The sequence below is a fragment of the Stegodyphus dumicola genome, chromosome 12 (genome assembly GCF_044657685.1).
Source record: "Stegodyphus dumicola isolate Sdum_Otavi_A_Nest chromosome 12, ASM4465768v1".
Taxonomy (NCBI): domain Eukaryota; kingdom Metazoa; phylum Arthropoda; class Arachnida; order Araneae; family Eresidae; genus Stegodyphus; species Stegodyphus dumicola.
Window position 1 is genome coordinate 48,915,930 of NC_140779.1, and position 16,760 is coordinate 48,932,689.

General features: G+C 35.0%; 1 long non-coding RNA gene across 1 annotated transcript in view; it reads left to right on the forward strand.

Annotated features, from left to right (window-relative positions):
• LOC146993563 (uncharacterized) overlaps nucleotides 1–16,760 on the forward strand; it is an 18,150-nt gene continuing 1,390 nt past the window's right edge. Inside the window, exon 1 of the long non-coding RNA XR_015044425.1 lies at nucleotides 1–169. This is a non-coding gene — a long non-coding RNA (uncharacterized LOC146993563). The remainder of the gene's footprint in view (nucleotides 170–16,760) is intronic.

Below are 16,760 nucleotides of genomic sequence, written 5' to 3' on the forward strand. Positions count from 1 at the left end.
AGAATTTTCTAACAAACAAGGGGCTTGAATCGAAGTTTTTGGCTTGTATTCACACTCATGTTGTGCGGGAACTGTATGGATTGTTTCATTTAAAGTTATTTCTGAAGCAGACGCTGAAGGATTAAACAAATTGGTTCATTCTTTGTCAACTGCTATGCAAAGATATAAGGTAAGATAAATTTTTTAAAATAATTCTATTGTTTATAATGAAGCAATAAAATAATTTTTTCAGTTTTAGAGAGCTAAAAAAGGAGGCTTAAAACTTTGAGTACCTTGTGGAAGATTTAAGACAAACTGTTCTGGCTAATTCTAATGTAATTAATTGATTTTGACGTAGCAAATATCTTTTAAAAATTTTAGTTTTGTTCCGTTGACTGTAACGGGATCGTTATAAGAATATATTAAAAAAATATGCTAAAATAATTTAAGAAATACTCGTTGCTGTGAATAAAAATTAATGATAAACATCTACCATAATCGCGAAATTTAACCCATAGAAGTTTCTTGAGTTAATTGATGAGGCACGATAAAATATGAAGTATCATTAAATCTTGTTAATTTTAAAATTATGCTTTTATTGTCGAAATATCATGGGATTGTTAGGAAATAAAAATCCCATGATATTTCGAGCATAATTTTAAATCTAGTATCTGACAGCCAAAGTATTAGCATATTTAAATTAGATGGCATATAAATTTCTGCTCAAGCTCAAATAAACTTTTCGTTGGGGGTGGATAGTTTACCTTATGAAAGATTCTGTGAATATTAAAGACTGATTTCATTTATTAATCTATTATAATGATGCTCGCGACACTGCACGCTTTAGAAGGGTTGCTTTCGTGGAAGATGTTCTGATATTCAAGGTACAGAAGACTAAATACAGTCAATCCGATCACTACAATAAACTGTTAGAGCAAGTTGCCTATGTTACCCTTCGTCCACTTCTGTACGTGAACATTAATGGAAAGACCAGATATGTAGAAATTATTACCGAGTAATTGGTAAGAAGAATTTCCGCGATCAAAAATATCTCTTCAAGTGCTTAAAATGAAAATCGCAATTTAACATACCGAAGAGGATTATTTGTGGAACTGTTAAAGGTGTTAAAAGTAAAAAAAAAGAAAAGTAAAAAACTATAAAATTCATTGCACATAAGAGAATGACGGAAACATGTCCACATAATTTTAGAAATGCGGAATGGTTTCAGTATAATAACCATACTCAGGTTTCATTAATATTGCAATGCACAGAGAATTAGTAATTTAAATTAAGAATTGTAATGGATTTTGATGCATTAATAACATAACTGTTGTAAAACAACATTGCAAACTTTGTGTAACGAAACCATAGCTTGTATTAAACTATGTGATATTTTTCGTTAATAAGAACTCGAACTTCACAATTTCTAGAAGGCTAGCGTTGCTTAGTAAATTCTTATCTCGTATGACTATATTGTTGTTTTTAAAGTAAATATTGTGAATAATTTTTTAAAGTATGGCAATACGTTGTTCTCCATTTACTGAGACCATTAACCCTAAAGACAAATTTTACTGCGGTCGAAAGGAACTGATTAATGAAAGTATGTTTTTCTCACTGAAAATATCAAGTTGGTAAATATAACTTGCTGGAGAAAACTGTTTGGCACATCTCTTATAACGTAAAAGATCCAAAATCTGCGATGAAGCAAATTAGAACACTATAATTAGCTAAATAAAGCGTTTATAAACGCGTTTCAAAAGATAATCGTATTCATAGTCAAACAAAAATATTAAATGCTACGTCGAAAGAAGTTTATGGCGCGATAATTTTTAAAAAATATTTTCTTAATACTTTTTGTTTAAAATTTTTTAAATTTTAACATTATGTAAATTTCATTCAGCAAGAAATTTTTATTAACTTTTTTATGACAAAAAGTGAAATTTAGGTAATTTTTGAATCAAAATCATTTAAAACATTTAAAAATCAAATTTTGCCCAGACGGCATCGAAAAAAACCCAGTTGTGCCTGTGGTATTTATAAGAAGTGTCTTAATGGGTAAGTAATACATAGCAACTGGCTTATTTATTCAAAAAGATCTTTGTCGCTATTCTGTTTTTCCATGCAGTCTTTTTACTAAAAGTAAGACAGATTCTGCTATTTCCAATCTTAAAAGAGGTTTCAAAGATTGGAAAAACTTAAACCGAATTTCCGATCACAAAAACTTCATTGTGATCTTTAGTGGAAATGCTTTGGAAAAAAATTAAAGAAGGTGATTTCATAGGTGATTCCCTGCATAAAGCAGTAGAATCAGAAAAATAAAAGTGGCGACATATCCTACGCGTTACATTAGACATCATTTTGTTTTGTGTAAAACACAATTTACCTCTTAGAGGTACGGATGAAATCATTGGCAGTTCAAGAGCAAGAACGTTCCTAAATTTAATTGAATTAATAAGTCATTATGATATAAATATTGCCTTTCACATAGCTAATTACAGAAAGGTATCAGTTTATTATCTGTCTAATAAAGTACAAGATGGATTTATGTTATTCTTAGGTAATCATGTTCGATTTGAAATTCGTTCTAGGATCAAAAAAACGAATTTTTTTTTTTAATATTTGATTGCACACCAGATGCTTCTCATCATTAGCAACTTTGTCGGATTATTAGATATGTGTACATAAAAGACGAATTCATAATTATTGAAGAAAGCTATATAGATTTTATAGAAACAAAAAAGAAAACTGGTAGTGGTTTAGAAAATGAAACTGTAAGTTAGAAACTGAGAGCCTCGAAATTGAGAATGTTCAAGAACCAGATTATGATAACGGGGACGAGACGGCTGGATTATGCGTCAATAAGGCGTGCAAACCATTATTGGCCAAAGAAATGATCAAGATATATATATTCCATGTTCGGCTCATAGTTCAAATTTAGTATGCAATAATACCTCTTTAACAAATTCAAGTATGTAGATATTTTTTGGCAATGTGCAGAGGATTTATAATTTTTTGTATCTTCAACGAGTAAATGGAATGCACTTATGTCCGTTTGGAAAACAAAATTAAAAGGTCATAAGGATACAATATGGTTATCAAGAGCAAATGCTGTTAAAGAATTAGATTTACAAATAACAGAAGTGCATAGATTATTCAAAGGTATGGCATTAAGTCATAAATCTTCACAATGGGATGAAAATAACAGCATTTTGAAACAAATCAATTTTAAAATTTTAGGTTTGTTATCTGCGCTATGAGGTATTTCTCCCACTTCGCTACCGTGCCTTCGTGGTGTAGTGCTCAGCATATTGAGCCGGTATTTCGGAGGTCCGTGGTTCGATTTACGGCGAAGGCAGTTGCGTATTTTTCATCTTTTCTGCTTCCAATTTACGTAATGACTCTACAAGTGGCGCCCGAACTAAAAGGGTTGTGGATGACGATTCTCCGCACTTAGGATTTGGCGACTAGGTCTCTTAAAACCCTAGTCGCCCTTTAAAAAGGGCAGTATATAAGGTATTTCTCTCACTTCCCTACTGTGCCTTCGTGGTGTAGTGGTCAGCACACTGAGCCGGTATTTCAAAGTTCCGTGGTTCGGTTCCCGGGGAAGGCGGTTGCATATTTTTCATCTTTTCTGCTTCCAATTAACATAATGACTCTACAGCGCGTAATTTAATACTGCAAGAAATCGAAAGCGTAAATAAAGCTTTGCAGTCAAAAACTATCACTGTCTATAAAGCCGCACGCTTAATAGAGAGACTATGTCTTGTATAGGAAATGAGAGAAAGTATTTCTCAATGCATTTTTGAAAAATGTAAAACTTCAGCTTTAGAGATGAATATATCATCAGAATTTGAAGAGAAACGAAAACGAAAGTTAATAAATCAGATTGTGAGGAATCAATTGATATAAATTGGTGTTTTTCAGAAAAATAAGCTTTTATAGAATTTAAAGAAGTGTTGGACGTTTTAATTTCACAATTGAAATGACGATACGAAAAGTTAAATGAAATACCTTCCGATTTTCAGTTTCTAACTGGTGAACAATTAATGTCATTAGATTGAAGTAATTTAAAGGCAACAACCTATAACTTAGCAGTTAAATAGCCGAATGATATGAACGCTGAAAAAATTCAGTCAGAAATATCTAGTTTATAAAAACACGCTATTTCAATAATTCCGGACTCAAAAGCAGCTACAAGCTTAGAACATTTAAAAATAATTCACGATTAAAATTTAGTTCAGTCCTATCCAAATTTGGAACAGCGTTAAGAATTTTTTAACGTTGCCAGTTACTGTAGCTAATGGCGAAAGAAGCTTTAACAAACTTAAAAATAATGAAAAATAATAAGAGATCTTTACTAGGCCAAGAAAAACATTCAAACATGGCCATTCACTCTATAGAACATGAGCTAAAACAGACTTTGAAAATATTAGTGATTTTGTTTCTTTAAAAGCAAGGAAAATTATAAATATGCTTGAAAAGTTTATGCCATATATTTTTGAGCAGATGTTTTATTTATACTACTTAATATTATTTGAAAAATTGCAAATAATATTAAGTAATGTTTTAATATTTTTCCTTTCAAAATGGTTAAAAATAATCATTGCATATTCCACAAAGTTATAATTAAATATTACTGTAAGAGGTATTTTTGCTTGAAATAGGTACCATTAATGAGTATACAAATAGATATATATAGTTAATTTTTTATATGTACGATTATACGTATGTATATGCAATAATACATATATTTTGCGCGTGATTGTATATCGTTATGTTTTCAAACATTATTTAGTATTATTTATTTATTCTTCCAACCCACAAGTAAATAATCTTGCATTGTATACAAGGGCACACATTTACCGCTTTGCCTCAGGTGAAAAAATACACTGACTACTAATAAGTATTTGGACACCTATGCAAATGGCGATATCTTCGGTCCTAAGGTACGTCACGGACTCAGCCGGTATATATCGTGTAGGAAACAGTATCGGCTTTAGTCGCATGCAAGATGCCTCGCAGTTCGGTGCTCTCTGATTTCGAGAAAGGTATAATTATCGGGTGTCACAAATGTGGTCGATCCTTAAGGGACATATCTAGCGATCTGAATTACCCAAAATCGACAGTGGCCTATGTGATTAAGAAGTGGAAGGTGAGCGGTGATGGTCGAAATGTGCCCCGAGTCGGCAGACCAACAAAACTGGGAGATAGAGACCGACGAGTGCTGTCCAGAGAAATTCGGAAGAACCGCACCCAACCGATGGCCCTTATCCGCGAGGAGTTTCAACAGGCATCCGGTAGTATTGTTTCAATGAACACCATTCGTAAGGAAGCACATCTGCTTGGTTTTCATGGTCGTACTGCTGACCATAAGCCTTTGATCACAAAGTCCAGCAACGCTGCTCGGTTAATGTGGTGCAAAGCACATCCAAATTGGACCGTAGATTAGTGGAAACGGGTTCTTTGGAGTGACGAATCAAGGTTCACCATTTACATTTACCGTTCGGATGGCAGGGTCTGGGTCTGGCGTCTACCAGGAGAACGTCTCCTGTCAGAATGCATTGTGCCAACAGCCAAGTTCGGCGGAGGTGGAATTATCGTCTTGGGGTGTTTCTCCTGGTATGGGCTAGAACCCTTGATCCTTATTCATGGTAAGCTCAACTTCGATGCCTACTGCACTATTTTGGATGACAATGTGGTTCCTACGTTGTGGCAGTTTTACGGGTTGGACCCCTGTTACTTTCAGGACGACAATGCCAGTTGTCATGTTTCGACGTTAACCATGGCTTGGTATGGTGTCAATGGAGTTCATCGAATGGACTGGCCTGCCCAGAATCCAGACCTGAACCCTATCGAGAACCTCTAGGACGAGTTGCATTGCCGAATTCAGGGGTGCACTACCCGTGCAAAATCGGTGAAGGAACTTCTATGTCTTCTCCAAGCCGAGTGGAAGAAAATACCACTAGCTCTCATACAAAGACTTGTGGAAAGTATGCCCCGGAGTGTCCACGCTGTAATTACCTCTCGTGGAGGCTCTACCAACTATTGATTTTGAATAAAGTTAGTTTTTCTTTTCTATCACAGGTGTCCAAATACTTATTGGTAGTCGGTGTATAAAGGCACTGCTCTGCTGGTAGGACATTTCGATCTATAGTCCTACGACAAAACAATAGGCGCTTTGGGACTCGTTCCATATTCGAAACGGCGTCTTGTACCGAAAATTCGAATCGGATGATGGAACGTTTTCCCATGGCAGCTAATACTTTCGAGATCCCGAAGTCCTTAAAGAACTACATACTAGCCCAAGAGACCACTTGGGAATAATGAAGGCTTTGCAGAGTTCGAGGGCGTTTCTATTGGAGTAATGCAAAGTATGACGTGCGAAATTGGTGCCGATCTTGCGATGCCTGTGCAGGTTGAAGAGGACTGAAGAAACGCAGCTGAGTGAAGCTGCAACGTTACAACGTAGGAGCACCTTTTAAACGTATCGATTTTGGCTTCTTGGCACCTTTGCTACGAACAGCTGATGATAACAAATACATCGTCGTTGTCATTGATTACTTCATCAAGTGGCCTGAAGCATATCCTATTCCTGATCAAGAGGTTGTCATCGTAGCAGAGGTAATACTACAGCATTGGATTTCCAGTTTCGGAGTACCTCTTCAGTTACATTCAGATCAAGGAAGAAATTTTGCATCGGTTACAACTCTGCAAGCTATTCGGCATTGACAAAACTTAAACTACAACTTTACATCCCCAGTCAGACGGGATGGTAGAGAGGTTTAATCAAACCATCCTTTAAGAAACTCTCATTGATTTCCAGAAACCAACAGAACTGGGACAAGAAATTACCACCGTTTTTCATTGGCTTAAAGCTATGCTGTCCATGAGAGTACAGGATATGCCCTAAACCAGATGCTCTTCGATTGTGACTTTCAATTACATTGTAATCTATTGTTGGGTCGCCCTCCGGATCTCCAGGCCCGGACGGTTATTCTACGCTACGAGAGTCGACAGCAAATTGTGGGCCGCCAGATGTCGCTACTAGTGAAAAACAGGTCTTCCCGACATTCTATATTCTCACAAGCGTCTAGCCCCTCAGACGCTAGTTTCCTCCTGGTTCCTCCCTGAACATCTCGCAGATTACTGCGCATGTCGTCATTTTCCTGAAGGCGCCTCATATTTACTGTTATTCACTCTGCGTTTTGCACTGCTCTGCTGTGGTAGCGTAGGATTGCTGATACAGCTCTTTTTTTTTTTTAATTTTGCCTCGATTATTATATCTTCTGCACAAAATCAAGAAAAACTGCCCATTTCAGGGCCAGGTACTTCTGTTTCCTCGGAAGGTATTTTTTTTTTTTTTTGTCTGAATCGAATCAAAATCAAGAAGGAGTAATCTTGGGCGATAATTCCAATTCTGGTGTGTGTGATAATTCTGATTGTGTTGTGAGTGATGTGGTTCATTGTGCAAATGATTTTAGTATAGCTGAGAGTGATTTTTTTTTTGCCGTGATTGTTTAAAACTTTCAACTATAGATACAATTTGAAACGCCATGCATATAAATTTCATTACAATAATACTACATTAATTGAGCATCTGAAAACTAAGTTCTAATATTATGGTTGATTGTGCAAATAATTTTAGTGTGGCTGAGATTAATTTTGTATGCTCTGATTGCTTAAAAACGTACCAAAATAAATGAGGTTTGAAATGCCATACCAACACATTACACTTTAATAATACTACATTAATGATTCTTTAAAAAGTGGTCGATCACCAAGCTACAAATGTGAGGACTGCCATCTGAAATTTAGTGACCTAAAAAATTGGAAATATCATCAAAATAAAATTCATACTTCTAACAGGTAATTAATTATGTGTGTCCTGTATGTTATGCTAATTTTGAAAAGCGAGAAATAATATTTCATTTCAATAATGTTCATGATGTTGATTTGAATCATACTGAGCTAGAATTTAACTCATTTAATGATTTTTTGGCATGGAAGGCAGAAATTGAAAATAATACGAAGTCAAAATTTCTTATGGAGTAAGCATATTTAATATACATGGTGTAATGCCACTCTTCAGGAAATTTTATATCAGAAGTAAAGGTTTGTGTCACTTAAAAATCCTTGGTAGCAATAAAATAAATGCATATTGCCCAGCTGCATTAAAAGTACCAGAACATACAGATGGCAAATGTGTAGTGTCATATCAGAAAATACATATTGGGCATCGGAATGATTTAAGTCACTTATTTTTAACAACAGATGAAATGAAAAATATTGCATCAAAGATAGCAGCAAAAATTTCTCTGGATAATATTTTAGATGAAATTAGAAATTCTTTATGAGATGCTGGGCTTGAGAGCGTTCATTTACTTACAAAACAAGATTTACATAACATCAAAAAATCTTTCGATTTGTCATCTAATTTTGTTAAACATGAAAATGTTTTGTACCCAGGGATCAACATAGCATGAGTGAATATTGTACACAATGTTCATTTCTAACAGGAAATGATTTTGTTTTGATAATGATGACAGAAGCACAAAGAGAGATACTGAAAAAAATTTGTTCTGACTTGTATATGTATTGCTGGTACACATGGGGTGAATGCATACAGATTTCATAATTTTACTTACAATAGATGATTTGCACTAAAGATTCCAGTGTGCATTTTTCATTTATAATCGATGTGATCAGCCAGTGCTATCATTTTTTTCCCATGTATTAAAGAAAACGTTGGGCAAGTACAACCACAAATATTTATGTCTGATATGGCTGAATCTTTTTTCAATGCTTGGGAGTCTGGAATGGGTTTACTACAGAACAGTCTTTTTTGTGCATGGCATATTGATAGAGCCTGGAGAAACAATTTTTAAAAAAATTAATGGTGTTGGAAAAACAGGCAAAAACATATAAAATTATTAGATCTCTCTTAGAAGAACAAGACATTGATACTTTTCATACACTGACAGAAGCAGCAATAAAATTACTTAAAGAAGATCCTGACACTATTGAATTTTGAAACATATTATTTACAAAATACATCTAGCTGGGCATACTGTTATAGACTTCACAGTGGTGTTAACACAAACATGCACATCAAACGAATGCACCGAACGTTAAAATATATTTATCTTCATGGAAAAAATTTAAAGAGATTGGATAACACTATATATGGTATTATGAGATTTGTAAGAGATAAAATGATTAATCGCTTAATTACAGCAAATAAAGGTAAATTAACAAGTAAGATTTGGGATTTAAGAATCAGACATAAAACAAATGAAACACTATTTTATAAGTAATAGAGAATGAGAAGTGTGGTCTGTTTCATCAAAACATAATACAGAAATATACACTATACATGAAAGTAACAAAACTTGTACATGTCACATACAGTGCACCGAGTGCAATATATGCATTCATTGATATATATGCAGCTGTATTAATTCATAAGTTTGTAGAGATATTAGGTATTTTTTTGGAAGCACGCAAGATAAAAAATATTCAATGCCTTCGCCAGGAATCAAACCGTGGTCCTCTGGATACACATCACACCATGAAGGCATGCCAAGAAGGTGGGAGAAATACTTTATATACTCCCCCTTTTAAAGCACGAATGGGTTTCTAGGGACCTAATCTCCAAATCCTGGGTGTAGAGGACGATCATCTAACACCATTTTAGTTCGAGCGCCACTGTACAGACATTAGAATTTTACATTGGAAGCAAGATAGATTGAAAAATTAGCAATGCTTTCGCTAGGAATTGAATCGCGGACCTCTGGAATATGCGCCCAGTGTGCAGACCACCACACCAAGAAGGCGGGAGAAATACCTTATAAGGTAGGTGGAGTATGTGCAAGCACACTAGAAATACTGCTACTTATCAAATGCATTACTTATATCAGCACACTAGAAATACTACAACTACAATACATAATGAATTATCCACTTAGTATAGATGACGAAAATGAATTTTGAATTAAGTAGGAAAAAAAAAAAACTAGTAAAATCTATTCCCAGACGTTTAAAAGCTGTTGTGGATGCTAAAGGATATCCTACTAATATTAATTTAAAGAAAAATGAAAATATTTACATAATGTCAAGATTTTTTTTGAAGTGTACGAAGACTTTTGTGAGATAAAATGTTTGTCATTTTTTGATTATTAATTTCTTAAAAATAAATTTTTGCTATATTTAAAAAATATTTCATGTAATTTTATTACAAATAGATTATAGATCTTATTATTAAAATCTCATTCAGAAAGTTTACTTTTAATTAATGGATAGAGCCCTATTACAATGAAAATCATAAGTGTACGAACACTTTTGGGAGCCACTGTATTTTAAAAATAGTCATTAGTACCTATTCACAATTCCTTTTGTCCATTTTTATCATCTAAAACATCTTCTTTCAACTGCCTATAAGTGTTTTATATGTGACAGATGATATTTTTTTCTTATTTATATAACACTCTCTGTCTCTCATTCTTCAGAACTTCTCTTTAATAATAAGATAATTCCAACTCTGCTCCTTAAAATGATCAGGAACAGATGTAGAAGGTCAGAACAGGGTTTTGAACCTTTACCTCAGGTCCTCGTGATAAGCTGATGTATTCTGTGATTAATGAGTAAGTCTATTTCTTCATCCTCCTTGCATTACTGTCTTCCTTCCCCCCCCCCCAAGTTCAACAGTACCAAATATTGTCCATACAATCAATCATTCATTGACTTTTATACTATTCAGTCAATAGATTATTACCAAACGTTTTAATGTAGATAAATATATTATGGAGAGACTGAGTCAATCCCAAATTTGAACAGTAAGCAATATTTTCTACTATTTAATACTTGCTATTTAATATTTATCAAGTTTCTTATTTACTAATTATTCAACTCCATGTACATTCACATGTTGTGCACTGGCCATATTATTATGTGTAGAATTGTTTAAAATTAACTGAACATTGTAACAATCTCATCACAGGTTTTTGCATTGCCACATGCTGCTACATTCTTATTTGGGGGTTTTAATTATTAATAACATTAAATAATAGAAACCTTAAGTTTTTTATACTAACTAGCTTAACATACCTGATGAGTACCTTTAATAAGGCTTACTTGTACATTATGTAAACTTGTATTTTATGCCAATCAGTCCCCCTCTCCACACATGTTGATGTCAGCATTTATTCGTATTCCTTACATTTTATAGCAATAATTCATAAGTTTGTCTTATGGATATCTGATGTATGAAGGAATATGTGAAGAACACGTTTCCCTCCCCCCTTCGGGGCCGAATTTTGAAAACGTTTCAAATTGGTTTTTAGGTATTCATATTCCATACATTTTAAAGCAAAAACCTTATGTACATCTGTTTCTTCCTTATATGAAAAAGCATAAAAACACGTTTTGCCCACCGAATCTTAAAAAATCGCTTCTTAAATGACATCTTCGGTACAAAAGGAATAAGCTCCTAAGTTTTGATATCTGTATCTCTAATAGTTTTGGGCGATGATCTGTAGGTAAATAAATGAATAAATCAGGAATTCTTCCTTTATGTAAAGATTTATAGTAAAACATCTGAACAAATAAATATGTATACCAATTAAAAAGAAAACTATTTCAGAAAACTAACAAAAGAAATTAATTTACACTCAGTAATGCGCTCCCAGTTCGTGACGTTTTAAACGCATGGCATTTTAAAAAAATCGGCTTTGACCACGCCGATCTCCTTCGAGTAAACACGCTGCGCGTGAATCTGCGCAAATGATCAGAGAGGAATCAGAAGAAAACTAGCATCTGAGGAGCTAGACGCTTGTTATATTCTCTGAGTACGGAAGTTGTCGAAAGCGCACGAAAGAGTGTTTCCGCGTCGTCAATCAGGGTTGTGCAGTTGACGTACAAGTAGACAATGGCTATGTATGTGGTTTCGCCGCTGTTTTTTCATATTTAAATAAAGAATACGATCGTAGATCTCTGAACCGGTGGCGAATTTATAGAAAATATGTTGATGCTTTTGCTCTGCCAGAAGATGTTTTCATTGCGAATTTCAGATCGCAAATTAAAATAACTATAAATTTTGGCAATGAACTGACAGAGAATTTGGAGCCACATTCAGAAAACAAGAACGTAATTTCTATTGAAAGAAAGGTTATTTATACTATTCCTGAAATTATAGATATAAATTGTAATTATATGCTTTAAAAATGTAGAAGATAATAAGTTTATCAAGCACGCAAACCTTCTTCATTTAATACAAATATAGACATCCGATAAATTTCTACTCGATTTACGTACAGCAAGAATTACGTTTATTTTAAAATCTAACAGTTGAATACCTTACGAACAATACTTTGAACACAAAAAGGAATGTCGTTCATTATTAAGCGAAATTCACACTACTGTAAAATAAAAATTATAAAAATATAAAGTAGCTTTATAATATTTTTTCAGTAGCTGTACTACTACTAGTGCGATACTTTTAAAAATAAGTTTTAGCTCAGAAGGGCTATTAATTTAGTTTTGCCATTTTGTGGTGTTTCACCTGAAATGTTTCAAATTGTTGCCACCAAATATTATCGCACTGTATTACATTTAAAGAAGTTAAATAATGAGGAATCTGCATAAATGTATAAATGTTTCTCGCACTGTGATAAAATAACGGTACATAGAGCCATGAAATTTTGAATAACGTAATCTTCCATCCTAATATAGGCATCTGGAGGCCCAAATTTGGAACTGGAAATTTGTTTTATTATCTATTTCATATTTTGTAAAGCATTTATGAGTGTGATTAAGAAACTCAACGATTTCAAAGCGAGCAATGGCAAGATTGTACAGATTAAAAAAAAAAAAAAAAAAACATTTTCATCTTTAGCGCGCGAGACTATGTATCGGAAATTCTAAAGATATGCTCTTTTTTAATTATATGATATTGCTGTTGAAATTAATTTTATGGTTTGAGTGCGAAGAACATGATATTTGTTAAATAAAGGTAACACGCAAAACGTTAAAAAACGGCTTTTTGTGAGTAATATAAAACCTGAAAACTTTCAGTGTTTTTTTTTTTTTTTTTTTCCTGTGTGTGTGTGTGTTTAATTTTATTACGATTTAAAACTGGTTTCTACGGGAAACTGGCTCGCATACACGTTACACATGGGCAAAGCCACGAATGTAAGCCTGAGGGTTTGTTCGTGGAATAGTACTTTCGTAATCTACACTGGTGTGCAAAAATTAAGGAAGAGACGGTTTTTTCAATATAACTTTGTACAAAAGCTTTCCAAATCAACATTTAATACCGTAAGATCCCCAATACGTAAGGACATGAGTAATGTAAGCAACACTTATTAAAAGAGAAATCAGAGGGATAAAAAGAAGCTTTATTAAAAAAGTAGAATGGAGCGCAATGCGACTGAAGGCCGAAACATCCCTGTGATGGGTGTCCAGCAAGAAACATCCGGTCTTTAATAGGGGATATGATCTCCTCTGACTGCTAGGCAGGTTTCGCAGCGTCTGCCCATGCTGAGAATGAGGGTGTCAATGAGTTGTTGAGGCATTGCTGCCCATTGGTCTTGCAGCGCCAATCGAAGCTCCGGAATCGTTACTGGTGGTAAGGTACGAGCTGCCAAGCGTCTGCCTAAGAAAATCCCATACATGCCCGATGGGATTGAGATCCGGAGATCGTGCCGGCCAATCCATACGTTCAATATCCTCAATCTCAGAGAGCTGTTCGGCAGCTACTGTGCGATGACATGGTGCATTGTCGTCCATGAAAAGGAACTGCGGACCCATAGCGCCTCTAAAAAGACGCACATAGGGAAGAAGAATCTCGTTACAATAACGGGTCCCGTTGACTGAACCTGCGTCGAAAATGTGAAGGTCTGTACGACTACCAAGCATGATGCCTCCCTAAACGAGAACACCGCCACCTCCATACCTGTCCCTTTCAATGATGTTCGAGGGATGATTGCGGCTTCCCCGCTCTCTCCAGATGAGTATGCGATGAGAATCGCTACTCAGACTGAATCTGCTCTCATCTGTAAAGAGTACTCGTCCCCATTCATTGCCTCTCCAATTCCGGTGTTTCCGGCACCACAGAGAACGCCTTCTCCGATGGGCAGGCGTTAGAGGTATATACCATACAGGGCGTCGTGCAAACAGACCACCACCGTGCAGTCTTCTGGTCACGGTAAAACGCGATATCGGTCGTTCAGTCGCCTGTGTCGTGTGTCTAGCGATTTCTCCCGCTGTCTGCCGCCTGTTTCTTCTGGTCTGTAAGGCAATATACCGGTCATCTGCGGGTGTGGTTCCTCGTGGACGACCACTACTAAACCCCCGAATAGCTGTTCCTGTAGTTTGAAATTGTCTCAAGTCGTGAAACGATGCTGTGAGTAATTCCGAACTCTGCAGCCATACTTGTCACACTGCGGCCTTCCTCCAACTTCCCAATGATTCGACCTCGCGTAAAAGCAGCCAGATGTCGTCTAACAGAATGATTATTCTCCATTTCTCGCTGAGGCAGCAACTCTGTGTGATTTTAACTGCTATACGGCGTGCAATCTCTTTGCCAGAAATACTGATCTTACACCGACAACATGCTTTATACTACTCAGACACTCCTCCATTACGTCTACCTGCATATCTGTGCATGTGCTACCGTACATCACCTTACTTAGTCTCCTGATTGGTCTTTCTGTCCGCTCTGCCTCTTCGTTCAGATGATATGCTAATTTTTCGACTTCGTCCTTAATTTTTGCACACCAGTGTATTAGTATTAGAAAATCATCGTTTCTTTGCAAACTTAATATATATATATATATATATATATATATATATATACATACTGTTCATATCACAGTTCTCATTTTTATATTGTAAAAGAAAGATTGATTATTATTAATTTTCTATTTAATCTGTCGAAATGCGGGTTTGACTAGGAGGAGACCTACACTGATTATTTTTATTTTAGTACTTGCATTGTGAAAATAATATTACTATCTTTTAATTATTTTCACAGAATAAAATCTTTTGAAAATGTGTGTGTGTGTGTGTGATTATGGCAAAGCTTCGAGGGCTATCTGCCTAAGAGGAGGGATGCCTTCGTGGAGGACTTTCTAAGGGAAACTGGCTCGTATACACGTTACACATGGGCAAAACCACGAAAACGCCCATGCAGCCAGCCCGTTCGCGGGATTCGAACCTCAGACCGAACTACCAGTGTTCAGCGACTTTACCGCTCGGCCGTTGGTGGGCAAATCTTTTGAAAAGAAAGAATATTTAAAATAAGCAGTTCTTATATACATATAAGAAATTAAAATAACAATGTAATATTAAAAAAGTATAAGTAACAGTATGACAAAAATAGTAATTAATCACATATACAGGATAGATTAGTATAATTTTGTATATACATTTTATATTGAAAAAATATTCTTATTTTTTAAGTTATGTTTATTATAGAATAAATTATTTAAAATAAAACATTTTGATGCGTATGTGATAGTTGAATGCAGCAGCAATCGGCGATACTGTAACAGCGAATGAATTTTATTTCTTTTCCTGAAAGAAATAATTTTTATAGAAAAAGAAAATAAGAAAAGGAAAGAAAAATTAAGAAATATTTTCTTTGTAATTTCTTACTTAAGGAAATATTTTTCTAATATTAACTGTAAATCGCGTGAAAATAGTTTTAAATGTAAGCATGGGAAGGAAAAAAAAAAAAAAACTTATTTTGCTATTAGATTGTAATGCAAATTAATCATATTATAAATTTAAATGATTAAAATTGTTTATTTTTAAAACGATTTAAGTAAGCTTAATTCATTTACTCTCATCTATTTACCGTTGCTTCCATGGTATCCCACATCACTCTTAGCCCTAAATTCCTGCGTTAACTTTCTTCTTAAAAAACAGGATTTTCCTTCACATAACATAGCAGCATATTCTGCTGGATGTTGGTCATAATACTATTGTGTGCCATTTTTTTCGAACTACAAATGCAGTGTGCGAGTTAGTGAAACAATGAAAGAATATTCTAGAACTTCAGCCAGCGCGCGCTATAAATTTCGTCACTGGTCTGTGCTGCGATTGGTCTAAGGCTCCTTGAAGCTTTCCCCCCTTTCAGTAATAGTCAAATGGACCCACCCGCCCACCAACCAACCGAGGACCACAGAATGACTTTCTCCGATAAGTTGTGATGGCTGTCTGATGTTTTGTTTAGTTAATAGTGTTCGCTCAAGTTGTAGACAGATCCAGTGATCATAGAATAGGCGTCCTGGTTTGAAGAAATGCACGATATTGCATGTGACAGAGTTAACGATGGAGAATATGAAGATCCGATATGACACGTGAGGTACAGGACATCGATTCAACGAAGAAAAGGTGTGGTTGATGAATCACATTCGACAGAAAGGACTGTCCTAAACTAGTCACCTTGGTATGGTCGATACACAGTCCTAAACGGGCTGAACGACATCGTAGTTCGGATCCGCCATCGAAGTCTAAGCCTAAAGTCATCCATTACAGCAGGATATCTCCTTACTATGGCCAAAGTATATGTACGTAGTGTATATAACATAATCTATAATAAGACTATGGTCCTTGGTTTCTAAATTTGTAAATTTATGCACGGAATTTGTTGATTTGTATTCGATTTAATATCAAGTACACTTGCAATTATTTTTTATGTTCTTCATTATTGTATTGTAATGTTTATTATTGTATTGATACTTTAGTTTTAAATATGCCTTCTTGTCGAGGGACCACTGCCC